Source organism: Mustela erminea, chromosome 1 (genome assembly GCF_009829155.1).
Source record: "Mustela erminea isolate mMusErm1 chromosome 1, mMusErm1.Pri, whole genome shotgun sequence".
In the NCBI taxonomy this organism is placed as follows: domain Eukaryota; kingdom Metazoa; phylum Chordata; class Mammalia; order Carnivora; family Mustelidae; genus Mustela; species Mustela erminea.
Window position 1 is genome coordinate 133,098,180 of NC_045614.1, and position 13,553 is coordinate 133,111,732.

The 13,553-nt window shown below is 34.6% G+C and overlaps 1 pseudogene; it reads left to right on the forward strand.

Annotated features, from left to right (window-relative positions):
* The first annotated feature begins 5,162 nt into the window (after positions 1–5,162).
* On the forward strand, positions 5,163–5,651 carry LOC116601067 (annotated as a pseudogene).
* The last annotated feature ends 7,902 nt before the right edge of the window (positions 5,652–13,553 follow it).

Genomic DNA, 13,553 nt, shown 5'->3' on the forward strand with positions numbered 1-13,553 from the left:
TCTAGTAGTTCTCTACCTCTTCTTCTATGTTTCTTTGACTATTCGAGTAATTTTGTGGTTCCATGCAAATTTTACTGTTATATGTTCTATGCTTGTAAAAAATGCTGTTGGTATTTTGATAGAGACTGCATTAAATCTGTAGAGTGCTTTGGGTAATATGGACATTTTAACAATATTTGTTCTTCCAATCCATGAGCATGGAATATCTTCCATCTGTTTGTGCTGTTCTCAATTTTTTTCTGTCAATATCTTACAGTTTTCATAATATAGGCTCTTAACCAAGAAATTTTATGATTTGGGGTACAATTGTAAAAGGGAGTGTTTTCTTAATTACTTTTTTCCTGCTACTTCATTAGTAGTGTATAGAAATGCAATGGATTGCTGTATGTTGAATTTGCATATTATGACATTACTAAATTCATTTATCAGTTCTGATAGTTTTTTTGGTGGGATCTTTAGTGTTTTTTTATATATATAGCATCCTGTCTTCCTCAAGTAGTGAAAGTTGTACTTCCTCCTTACCAATTCAGATGATTTTGATTTCCATTTCTTTTATGAGTTGTGGCTAGTATTTTCAGTCCTATGTTTAATAAAAATGGTGACTAGACACCCTTGTCTTATTTCTGATCTTAGAGGAAATATTTTTTCCCCATTCAGTTTGATGCTACTGTATTTTTTCATATATAGCCTTTATTATGTTGAGGTATGTTTTCTGTAAATCTACTTTGTTGAGGTTTTTTGTTGTTGTTTTTGTTGTTTTTAATGATGAATGGATGTTATATTTTGTCAAATGTTTTTTTCTCCATCTACTGAGATGATCTTGTGGTTTTTATTTCCTACACAAACATAATTTAAAAGGATTCATGACCACTGAACCAGTCTTACATGACATAGCAAAGGGAATTCTTAGAGTTGAAAGAAAAGATCATAACTAGGAGTTAAAAAAAATGAGATGAAAAAATTTCACATGTAAATGCAAACAACTTTTTCTGCTTTAGCCTACATACTGGTTTTATATCTACACAATCAGTCAAAGGTTTTGTAAAATAAAATAATGTAAAGTATGACATATACATAAAATGTGGGCAAGAAGTAAAAATTTAGTGAGTTGAGGGAAATTGGAGGGGTAGATGAACCATGAGAGACTATAGACTCTGAAAAACAATTTGAGGGTTTTGAAGGGGTAGGGGGTGGGAGGTTGGGGTAGACTGGTGATGGGTATTATGGAGGGCACATGTTGCATGGAGCACTGGGTGTGGTGCATGAACAATGAATTCTGTTACACTGAAAAGAAATTAAATTTAAAAAGTGCTTCAGAATGGGTTCAAATGTAACTTACCTTCAATTTAGTATAGATTGTCATACACATATAATGTTATGTATCAACCAAATGGTAACTACATACTGAATGGTAACTACATACTGAAAACTTGTAATAGACATGTAACAAACATAGAAAAAGGAATACAAGCATTACAATAAAAAAAACTCCATCATACTACAAACAGAATGGAGAAGGAAAAGAAGATAAAAGAACTACAAGAACCACCATAAAACAAGAGGCACAATGCCAATAAGCACATACTTATCAATAATTATTTGGAATGTAAATGGGCTAAATGTCCCAATCAAAATACACTGAGTGACCAGATTTAAAAAAAAAGGGGGGGGGGCATGACTCACCTATATGCTGCTTTCAAGAGACTCATTTCTGACCTAAAGTCACATGCAAATTGAAAGTGAAGGATGGAAAAGCATTAAAGCATTTAGCATGTAAATAGAAACAAAAAGATAGCTGGAGTATCACCACTTACATTGTACAGAATATATTTTAAAGACTCTAATAAGAGATAAAGACACTACATAAAAGGAGCAATCCTACAAGAAGATAAAATGATTATAAATATTTATGTACCCAGTATGGGAATACCCAAATACATGAAGGAGCTAATAGCAGACATAAAGCAAGAAATTAATAGTAATACAACAATAGTAGGGGACTTTAATACCCCACTTAGATCAATGGATAGATCATCCAGACAGAAAATCAACAAGGAAACAGTGGCTTTGAAGGACATATTGAACAGATGGATCTAACATCTATTCAGAGTATCACACCCAAAGACAGCAGAATACACATTATTTTCAAATGCAGAAGGGAGTTGGGGGAAATTGGAAGGGGAGGTGAACCATGAGAGACTATGGACTCTGAAAAACAATCTGAGGGTTTTGAAGGGACGGGGGGTGGGAGGTTGGGGTACCAGGTGGTGGGTATTATAGAGGGCACGGATTGCATGGAGCACGGGGTGTGGTGCAAAAATAATGAATACTGTTATGCTGGAAATAAAAAAAAAATAAAAAAAAAATGCAGAAGGAACATTCTAAAGAATAGATTACCTGTTAGGCCACAAAGCATGTATCTTTTCCATCCACAATCTACAAATCAACCACAAAAGAAATCTAGAAAGAACACAAATACATAGAACTTAAATATTATGTTCCTAAACAGTGAAGATATCAACCAAGAAATTTTTAAAAAATTCATGGAAACAAAAGAATAATATGATGATGCAAAAGCTGTACTAAGAGGGAAGTATAGCACTATATGCCTACTTCAAGAAGTAAGAAAAATCACAATGAAACCTCCACCTAAAGGAGAGAAAACAAGAGGAACAAATGAAACTTAAAACTAGTGAGGATGTAAAATAATCAGAGCCAAACAAAAGTAATGAAACAGAAAAAGAAAAAAAAAAATACAGCAATGCAACACATCAATAAAATCAAGGGTTGGTTCTTTGAAAGAGCAAGGAAATTGATAAACCCTTAGCCCCAGGTTCATAAATATCTCTCTCTCTCTCTCTCTCTCTCTATATATATATATATATATATAATTCATAATATATAATCAGAAATGAAATAGAAATAACTGACTCCATAAATAAAAAGGAATATAAGAGAATATTATGAAAAATTATATGCAAACAAATTGGAAAACCCAGAAGAAATGGATAAATTCCTAGAAATGTATAATGTCCCACAATCAAATCAAGAAGAAATAGAAGATTTAAACAGACCAGTAAACAGCAAAGAAAATGAAAAGTATAGTAACAAAAAAGAATTAAAAAAAAAAGTACAGTAATCAAAACCAATTAAAAAAATGAAAATAGGGGTGCCTGGGTGGCTCAGTGGGTTAAAGCCTCTGCCTTCAGCTCAGGTCATGATCCCAGAGTCCTGGGATCAAGCCCCACTTCAGGCTCTCTGCTCTGCAGGGAGCCTGCTTCCTCCTGTCTCTCTCTCTGCCTGCCTCTCTGCCTACCCGTGATCTCTGCCTGTTAAATAAATAAATAAAATCTTATAAAAAATAAATAAATAAAAATGAAAATAAACAAAACTGCCATTAAACAAGAACCTAGGACCAAATAGCTTCACAGGTGAATTCTACCAAACTTTTAAGGAAGTATCTCAGGGTTTGTCTCCCTCTCTAATTTCTTCCCAGTTTTCCCTCCCTTCCCCTATGGTTCTCTGTACTATTTCTTATATGCCACATACGAGAAAACTATCTGATAATTGTCTTTCTCTGATTGACTTATTTCACTCAGCATAATACCTTTCAGCCCCAAAACAAAAAACAAATAACAACAAAAACAATCCTTCAGTTCCATCCACATTGATATAAATGGTAAGATTCCATCCTTTCTGGTGGCTGAGTAATATTCCATTTCCATTGTATGTATGTGTGTGTGTGTGTGTACATATCACATCTTCTTTATCCATTCTTTCTAGATTCTTAACTATAGAAAATAAACAGTGTTGCTGGAGGGGAGGTTGGTGGGGGTATGAGGTAACTAGGTGATGGGCATTAAGGAGGGCACATGATGTGATGAGCACTGGGTATTATATGTAACTGATAAATTATTGAACTCTACATTTGAAACTAATGTACTATGTACTATACATTGGCCAATTGAATTTAAATAAAATAAATAACATTCTCAAACTATTCCACAAAGTGGATGAAGAAGTTAAGCTTCCAAATTCATTCAATGAGTTCAGCATTACCTGATACCAAAACCAAGTGAGTACACTACAAAAAAAGAACTACAGGTTAGCATGTCTGATGAATATAGATACTAAAATCCTCAACAAAATATCAGCAAACTATATTCAACAATGATGTAAAAATGTCATTCATCATCATCAGGTGGGATTTATTCCTGGGATGCAAATATGATTCAATATTTATAAATCAATCAGTATGATAAATCACATTAAGAAGTTAAAGGATAAAAAAAACTTTTGCTCATTTCAATAGATGTAGAAAAAGCATCTGAGAATGTACAGCATGCATTAATGATAAAAACCCTCAACAAAGGAGCTTTAGAGAGAGCATACTTCAACAGAATAAAGGCCATTTATGAAAAACTCACAGGTAGCATCATATTCAGTGGTGAAAAACTGAGACCTTATCCCCTAGGTAAGGTAAAAGACACTGAAAGACATCTAAATTGGTAAGAAAAAAGTAAAACTTCCACTATTTGCAGATCACAGGGTGCTATATATATAGAAAACACTAAAAATTCCACCAAAAGACTACAAGAACTGAATAATGAATTCAGTCAGGTTGAAGAATCCAAATTCAACGTACAGAATTCCATTGCATTTTTATACACTACTAATGAAGTAGCAGAAAAAGAAATTAAGGGATGCCTGGGTGGCTCAGTTGCTTGGACGACTGCCTTTGGCTCAGGTCATGATCCCGGAGTCCCAGGATCGAGTCCCGTATCAGGCTCCCAGCTCCATGGGGAGTCTGTTTCTCCCTCTGACTCCTCACTCATGCTCTCTCTCTCAAATAAATAAAATCTTTAAAAAAATTAAGAAAAATTCCTTTTGCAATTGCACCCCAAATCATAAAATATATAGGCTTAAGTTTAACTAGGGATTGAAACACCTATACTATGAAAACATGGGTGGAAGAAATTGAGGATGGCACAAATATATGGAAAGATGTTCTGTGCTCATGGATTGGCAGAAAAAAATATTGTTAAAATGTCCATACTACCCAAAGCAGTCTACAGATTTAATGCAACCTCTATCAAAATATCAGCAGACCGTTCCTTGCTGCTGTGGACTCTGGGCAGCCGGGGTCGGTGAAGGATCTCAAGATGGCTGGGTGAAAACTTGCTCTAAAAACCATTGACTGGGTAGCTTTTGGGGAGATCATACCCCGAAACCAGAAGGCCATTGCTAACTCCCTGAAATCTTGGAATGAGACACTTACCTCCAAGTTGGCTACTCTCCCTGAGAAACCCCCTGCTATCGACTGGGCTTACTACAAGGCCAATGTGGCGAAGGCTGGCTTGGTAGATGACTTTGAGAAGAAGTTTAATGCCCTGAAGATTCCTGTGCCAGAGGATAAATACACTGTTCAGGTGGACGCTGAAGAAAAGGAAGATGTGAAAAAGAAGAAAAAAAAGATCAAAGGCCAGGATTGTGGAATACGAAAAACAGCTGGAGAAGCTAAGGAACATAATTCCGTTTGATCAGATGACCATTGAGGACCTGAATGAAGCCTTCCCAGAAACCAAATTAGACAAGAAGAAGTATCCCTATTGGCCTCACAAGCCAATCGAAAACTTATAAACTTGAGGTGGGGAAAGAGCTCTGGCCCTCATATTATAAACGCTGGACATTAAAAATAATGGATATGGTAAAAAAAAAAAAATCAGCAGAATTTTCACCAAATTAGGACAAATAACAGTAAATTTGTATGGAACCACAAAATAACTCAAATAGCCAAAGCAACCTTAAGAAAACCAGAGGTAAAACCAGTTTTCATGATATACTACGAAGCTATAGTAATCAAAACTGTACAGCGTGAACAAAAATAGACCTATAGATCAATGGAGTAGAAAGAAAATGCAGAAATAAACTCACAATCATATGGTCAATTAATCTTTAACAAAGAAGGCAAGAATATGCAATGGGAAAAAAGTCTCTCCAACAAATGGTATGGGGAAAAGTGTGCAGCTACACGCACAAGAACCGAACTGAACCAATTGCTTATACCACACACAGATGGATTAAGCACCTCATAGTGAGACATGAAAATCTAAAAAAATCCAAGAAGAGAGCATAGGCAATAATTTCTCTGACATCAACCATAGCAACATTTTCCTAGATATACCTCCTAAGGCAAGGAAAACAAACAAACAAATTATTGGGACATCAAAATTACACGTTTTCACTGCATAGGAAACAACAAAACAAAAAGATAACCTATTGAACAGGAGACAATATTTTCAAATGACATATCCTATAAGGGGTTACTATCCAAAAGATATTAAAAACATATCTAATACAATGCTACATAAATAATTAAAAATGGGTAGAAGACATGAACAGACTTTTTTATTTTATTTTAATTTTTATTTTTTATAAACATATTTTTATCCCCAGGGGTACAGGTCTGTGAATTGGCAGGTTTACACACTTCACAGCTCACCATAGCACATACTCCAATGTCCATAACCCCACCCCCCTTTTACCAACCCCCCTCCCTCCAGCAACGCTCAGTTTGTTTTGTGAGATTAAGAGTCACTTATGGTTTGTCTCCCTCCCAATCCCATCTTGTTTCATTTATTCTTCTCCTACCCACTTAAGCCCCCATGTTGCATCTCCACTTCCTCATATCAGGGGGATCATATGATAGTTGTCTTTCTCCACTTGACTTATTTCACTAAGCATGATACCCTCTAGTTCCATCCACATTGTCGCAAATGGCAAGATTTTATTTTTTTATGATGGCTGCATAGTATTCCATTGTGTATATATAGCACATCTTCTTTATCCATTCATCTGTTGATAGACATCTAGGTTCTTTCTGTAGCTTGGCTATTGTAGACATTGCTGCTATAAACATTTGGGTGCACGTGCCCCTTCAGATCACTATGTTTGTATCTTTGGGGTAGATACCCAGTAGTGCTATTGCTGGGTCATAGGGTAGTTCTATTTTCAACATTTTGATGAATCTCCATGCTGTTTTCCAGAGTGGTTGCACCGGCTTGCATTTCCACCAACAGTGTAGGAGGGTTCCCCTTTCTCCACATCCTCACCAGCATCTGTCATTTCCTGACTTGTTAATTTTAGCCATTCTGACTGGTATGAGGTGATATCTCATTGTGGTTTTGATTTGTATTTCCCTGATGCTGAGTGATATGGAGCACTTTTTCATGTGTCTGTTGGCCATCTGGATGTCTTCTTTGCAGAAATGTCTGTTCATGTCTCCTGCCCATTTCTTGATTGGATTATTTGTTCTTTGGGTGTTGAGTTTGCTAAATTCTTTCTAGATTTTGGACACTAGCCCTTTATCTGATATGTCATTTACAAATATCTTCTCCCATTCTGTCAGTTGTCTTTTGGTTTTGTTAACTGTTTCCTTTGCTGTGCAAAAGCTTCTGATCTTGATGAAGTTTCAATAGTTCACTTTTGCCCTTGCTTCCCTTGCCTTTGGCGATGTTCCTAGGAAGATGTTGTTGCGGCTGAGGTCGAAGAGGTTGCTACCTGTGTTCTCCTCAAGGATTTTGATGGATTCCTTTCTCACATTGAGTTCCTTCATCCATTTTGAGTCTATTTTTGTGTGTGGTGTAAGAAAATGGTCCAATTTCATTTTTTTGCATGTGGCTGTCCAGTTTTCCCAACACCATTTATTGGAGAGGCTGTCTTTTTTCCACTGGACATTTTTTCCTGCTTTGTTGGAGATTAGTTGACCATAGAGTTGAGGGTCTATTTCTGGGCTCTCTATTCTGTTCCATTGATCTATGTGTCTGTTTTTGTGCCAGTACCATGCTGTCTTGATGATGACAGCTTTGTAGAACAGACATTTTTCTAAGAGACATCCTGATGGCCAATAGACACATGAGAAGATGCTCGACATCATTCATCATTAGGGAAATGCAAATCAAAACTACAATGAGCTATTACCTCACACCTGTCAGGAAACAGCAAGTGTTGGCAAGGAAGGAGAGAAGTAATATTTATTCACTATTGGTGGAAATCCAAACTTGTTCAGCCAAGGTGGAAAATAGTATGGAAGTCTTCAAAAAATTAAAAATAGAATTACAATATGATCCAGTAATTCCACTATTGGGTATTTACCTAAGGATTACAAAAATGCCAATTCAAAAAGATATATGCACTCCTTTATTTATTGCAGCATTATTTATAATTGCCACAATATGGAATTAACCCAGTGTCCTTCCACAAATGAATGAATAACACGCACACACACACAGAGGAGTATTATTTAGCCATAAAAAGAATGAAATCTTGTCATTTACAACAACATAGAAAGATCTAGAGGGTGTAATGCTATATGAAATAAGTCAGAGGAAGACAAAAACCATATGATTTTATCATATTTGCAATTTAAGAATAAAAGACAAAAAACCAGATTTAATAAAAAGAATTGGCCATTACCAAAGGGGAGGTGGTGGGGGGTTTAGGCAAAGGGATTAGAGAACAATTACTGGGATCAGCAATGTGTAATGTAGAATTGGTGAATCACTATACTGCACACCTGATACTAATACAGCACAGTGTTAATTATACTGAAATTAAAATTTAAAAAAGGATGTATTACCTTTGAAATTTAAAATTTTACCAAAAATAATTGCCTTAAAAAGTAGAATAAAATGAACAACAAATATTAGAGAAGACACAGGATAATATGGGCTTTTTTTTGTAACTCGATTATATCTTATTTCATATTTTAGATAATATTTTTCCCATTCACATTTTAACGGATCTTGAAAATAACTTATTAATAGGACAACTTTTACAAGATGTCATATATCATTAAAAGTTTTCTTTAATATTTTCTTCAAGTTAAAACTTTAGCAGTTGAGATATATCCACCACATATTTTTATATGTGATATCTATGATTAATTTGCTATTTAATTTATCAAAGTTATTCTGAAGCCTGATTTTTAACTTTTGTGAAATTATCATATATATTCAAGTAACTTTATATTTTTATAGGTTTTATGATACAATAAGTTTTATCTTACTATAGATACATAAATTAAAGGTAGTTGGTATTAACAGTTTTAAAAATTTATTCTCACTTTAATGAAAATTTTAAGCTATTGATAAGATATGCTTTGACTAGTTTTATCACTTTAGAATATCTAATCTTTTTTTGGATGTTACAATAAATATTATATTTAGATAATTATTTTAAACAAATACTAGTATAACCAAATCACAGCTATTCTCTTCTTCAAAATAATTCTCAATATTGCTTTTGTAAAGATGATCCTATAACATCAAAATAGCTCTAAGTGCTAAGCAAGTACTGAGGAAAACAACTTTGCACTATTTATGGTCCTCAGTTTTTTCATGTTTCTCTTGAAATTGTCTTTAAATTTTTACCTCATTATGGACTTCTAGCCTTTAGACTATGAGAAAATAAATTTCTATTGTTTAAGCCAAAGTAATTTTTTTACCTCATTATAATGATTTAAAAGTTTTTTTAAATGTATTATCATGGGATTACAAAAATTGGACTTGAGAGATTAGACAATCTACTTCTGTGTTTTAACAAAGAAAAAAAACAGATACCAGAAAATTAAATGACTTTCAAATATTAGGTTTGTTCTTGCTTGTCCCACTATTTTTCAGTTTCTGTAATTGTCTTCTTTTCATCCCTGTGCACTGCCTTCTTCCTTTCAGTCCCATTTTCTTTAAATATTTGGGAACACCCTCTGGGTTGGGCAGTGTTGAGATAAAGAAAGTTGAAGGTACTGTGCAATATATCCACAAAATATTAAGCAATATTTGTCATAATATTAAATGAAAATCAGTATTTTTATTCACCAACATCACTTGTAAGAATGTTTCACTACAGGCTCCTGGGTGGCTCAGTGGGTTAAAGCCTCTGCCTTCAGCTCAGGTCATGATCTCAGGATCCTGGGATTAAGTCCCACATCGGGCTGTCTGCTTCGTGGAGAGCCTGCTTCCTCCTCTCTCTGCCTACTTGTGATCTCTGTCTGTCAAATAAATAATTAAAATTTAAAAAAAAAGAATGTTTCACTATAATCACAAAAACATCAACACAGAATAATTATTAAAGTTTATTGTTTGATCAAAAACTGATATGGCAGATTAAAAGTGACCTGGTATTCTATAATATTCCTCCTATTGAGAAGCAAGAACTTATCCCTCCTCTTCTTGAATCTGTTCTGATCTATGACTGCTCTGTTCCATAGACTCTGGTGACAGTGCCTCTTAAAGGCATCCCCTTTAAGAGGCTAAGACTCATCCACATTCGTATCATAATGCTCCAAGTTGTTTTGTAAGAAAGACAACTACCATACTAGTACCATGTAGGGAAACCCTGAGACCACTTGGAGAGAGGCCATTTGAAGCCAGTTCTCCAACTATCTCCATTTTATGTCACCCAGCCTGGAATCAACTAAGTATTACCAGGTAACCAGTTTATACAAAGTGAACTAGAAAAATCACCTAGCTAGGTCTTGTGCATATGCCTTATTAACAAAATGATGAGACACAATAAAATCATTGATATTTTGACAGATAAGTTTGACTTTTTAGTAGCTATGTAGCAATTGATAACTGGAACAATTGGAAATGTGTCTGCAATGCAGTAATTATACATAATATGAGTCTGTTTTTATTACCCAGTATGGAACAATTTGAAATAAACTGAATGCAAAAATAAGCTAAAAAATATACATATTATTTCCTTAACACATTAGCTATATACTATAAATATGCTTTCAGAAGGATAAAATATAAGCAAAGTTACCCTCCAAAACTGACAAAAGTTTTTTACTTTGGAGGGAAAATATATAGATACATAGTGTGTGTGTGTGTGTGTGTGTGTCTGAACTTAAAACACTGGACTAGTTGCTGTGCTTTTCATCCTTTTAGTCGAAATTAGAAGAGAAAAGGAAATTTAAAAAGACAATAGTATGGTCCTAATTTTGCTTAGTCTTATGCTGGTTAGTGTCTAGTATTCTATAAATACAAGAATTTTAGGAGTTTTTTTTAGGTTGCTTCTTAGAATATGATCACTCAATAAATATTAGCAACTTAGCAAAACACTTCATTAGATATAATTGAAATCTGAGGCTAAATTCCTTGCTGAGCTGATCTGGCCTTAAAAGAGATGTACAAATCCAGAACATCAGAACATCAGGTTTGCATTTCTAATCATCCTCTATACCCCATACAGCATGTATAATGAAAGATGATTACACAGAAACTGGTAACACAGCTGGGAGGTGTTCTCTGAACAAAATTTTTGTTCTCTTTTATTTCAAAACAGCTTTTATTTCTATGACATCTTGCATAAAGCAGATGGTCTCAAAAGTTAAATTTGACCATGAATACTATATTAGCTGTCATGTAACTAGGAATGAACATTATAAACAAGAAGAACTTCCTTTTTAAAATGTTTCATTCACTTTACTGTTATATCATATGTGTATGTTTCCATTTAGTGAAGAAAGCATTCCACAAATACAGTTTATTACTGTTTTATAACTCAGTATTGCATCATTTTATTTCTGACCATTCAGAGTGAAACAAAGATGGATCTGAAGAGTCATTAATATGCAATAGGGTATTATAATCGTATCACCAGCACAGAAAAGAAAAGGTTTTCTTATTGTTTTCAACTAGAGAATCAAAAAAAGCAGATGTTCTGCTCTTAACTTGCCAAGAAAACTAGCACTTTTTTAGGAGGTACATACAGAGTTGAAATATCCTCCAGTCATTGAAAAAAATAGATCACAGCATGTCAGAGATATGAACAGACAAACATTTTTAAATGGGACTACCAGATACATAGTGTATGTATGTATTCACATACATATTTTGCACTAAGTCCATACAATTTATGCCAGCCAACTCTTTAGCTTTGAAATAAAGTTCTGGCCCCTACTTGTTGACCTTATTTTCTGGGTGGGTGAAAGAAGAGAACACAGGAAGACAGTGAGGATCAAAGCAAATAAAACTAGAAAATCATATAATGGGTCTAACAACCCAACCTCTTATTTTAACTCAGTGATTAGGATATGATTATCTAGGGATCCCAGTTGCCAAATTTACTTCAACCCGTTGCTCCTTCTATAGTTTGCTTTTGTCTGTACTGAGGAGTAGCAAGTAATATATAATCCAGACTGGATTTTTTGATACTTGGGAATTACACTTGAATTTGAAGGCATTTTATAAAAGTAAAACTATAGGCCTAGTTATTTTGTCATACTATTAATTTTTTTAATAATTTATTTGACAGAGAGAGAGAGATCAAGTAGGCAGAGAGGCAGGCAAAGAGAGAGCGGGGAAGCAGGGTCCCTGCTGAACAGAGAGCCGGATGCGGGGCTTGATCCTAGAACCCTGAGATCATGAATGACCTGAGCCGAAGGTAGAGGCTTAACCCACTGAGCCACCCAGGTGCCCCATATATTATTTTAATATTTTTTTCTAACAAATGAGTGAGGTTTGTATCCACGATAAAATTTACACAACATCTACTGCCTCCATCTAATCCCATCAAGAAAATTTGTTTTTAGGGCATCCAGGTGGCTCAGTCATTTAGTGTCTGCCTTCAGATCTGGTCATGATCCTGGGGTTCTGGGATCAAGCCCTGCCTTGGGCTCCCTGCTCAGTGGGAAGCCTGCTTCTCCCTCTCCCACTCCCCTTGCTCATGTTCTGTCTCTCACTGTCTCTGTCAAATAAATAAATACATAAATATATAAATATTTTTCTTAAAAAATTTGTTTTTATTATGTTAGTAATTCAAAATAACTTCACTCCAAAAAGTTGCTGATTTAACACTCCAAAAGTTTTTACTAAGCGCTGTTTTTATAAAAAGTGCTATTGTTTCTAATGTAGAATTTTTAAGGAAGAGAATATTCTTTCACTAATTGCCCTCCTGTGCCAAAATAAAGTCTTTTAAAAAATAAGAAGGTATCTTCATAATTATGAAGTCGCTGAGGTAGTATTTGAGATATTCTATTAAGTCAGTGACTATACAGAGATCTATAACATTAAAAGTGTTGTGAGCAGTTACTCAGTGAAGCAAGTAGCCTGAGTCCATCTATAATGGCTGTACCCAATTTTGACATCATGTTATGGGTAAATGTGCACTGAAAAATAAATCAAAGAACCATAATATTTCTTATACTTTTGTGAACTGTGTTTTGTGGATAACTTCAGTTTTTCCAAAAGGCTGGCATATTTCAATAATTGACTACATCAGTGTTAATTCTGAGTTGATGGAGGTAGCCTAACCAACTACCATTATGTTTTGGTACTAAGGGATATAACTTTCAATAGTTATTAAAATAAAAAAAAATCTTTACAAATACTATATACTTTATTGAAAAACAACAACAATAACAACAACAAAAACAATGTGCCCAGCCAACTCTCTCAGTGCTGAAGACATGTCCATAAACATATATGCAGGAGTAATCAAGAGCCAGAAGCAAGATCCCTGGATGCTGACTCATACAACTTCCTACT